Raw genomic sequence first — 1,339 nt, forward strand, 5'->3', positions numbered from 1 at the left:
GTGGGTGGGAGATTGAGACAGAGAGAAATTATTGAAGGCGTAAGAATGGTTCAAAGGGACAAAACCTGCTGTAACTTATTGCTTCATCTGTTCCCGCATCGTAAGGGGGAGGGTGTCTGGTGCGTACGTAGAAACAATAAACGAGATCTCTCGCCCACCGGTGTGGACTACGGGCTTAGAACAGAAATGGGAGACTTGATTGTTAGGTTTGGGAACAACGAAATAACGAAGGAAAGAAAGAAAAGCCTCCAACATATGGGGGGAGAATGTAACGCAATTTTGATGAAGAGGGTGATGTTGTAAGGCCTTCGATAAATTCATGAAGAGGGTGGTGTGGTAAGGCCATCGATAAATTCTCTGCTATGCCCGGAATTTGTTTGAGGATTCTTCGCAGCTTCCCATCTTTCGCTCTCTGTGCTGACAATGGAGGTTCATGGAACTCGTTGTTTTGCAGGTAGGAAATTATGTATTGCAGTCACTGGAATTTTCTCTCTATAGCTAATCCTATAGAAAGGGTGGGGGAGGGGGTAGTAATCTATCAGTTTAAATATATCTTTTACAATACATTTTAAAAAATTATCAGAAGATTGGTTGTTGTTTTTTTTTTGGGGGGGGGGGGAGCTCTCAGAAGAAGAGAAATAAACAAATAAAGCACCATCAAGAGAAATAGAAAATGGAGAAGGAAAAACAGATAGACAGAACGACAAACAGACCGACAGGCAGGCAGGCACACAGACATACAAACAGACATATGTTAGGCCTAGAGTGAAAATTTGAGTTTTTTTTCCTTAAATTTCTAGAAGAGTGATACATTTTTATTCCTTTTTTCCAAGAAGAATAATGAGACAAAAAGACAACATGAAACATCCAAACAACTCCTTTGTACCTCTGTTTGAAGTACACAGCACCTGTGCACGCACAATTAAGATGTTTTCATCTAGCGACTCATCAATTTGCTTTTTTCTGTATCCCTTCAGAGTTCTGACTTGCTCGAAAGACGGCAAATTACGCCATTGACACAGTTTCTTTGTAGGGTTGTGACGAAATGTCTCAGTTGTTGAGGAAAGGTAAAGTCATTTGGACAACACAAGTGAGAATTGTTAGCTTTGGGGCTATGTCGTTCGCTCACACCACATTCCATCTGGGATTCCATCTCTCGGCGATTATGATCTGCGCTATTTTTTCCTTGTAGTTCGAGTGGACCGCTCTTGCTACCTCAGAGGTAAGGGATTCCGATATACACCCACACACCAGCTGAAAACGCTGAAAGTGCTATGTACCAGAAAAAAGGGTGAACAAGACAAGAGAGTAGTGAGGAAATGGGGTGGGATATGGGGGG

This window comes from Aplysia californica, unplaced genomic scaffold, assembly GCF_000002075.1.
Source record: "Aplysia californica isolate F4 #8 unplaced genomic scaffold, AplCal3.0 scaffold00063, whole genome shotgun sequence".
NCBI lineage: Eukaryota > Metazoa > Mollusca > Gastropoda > Aplysiida > Aplysiidae > Aplysia > Aplysia californica.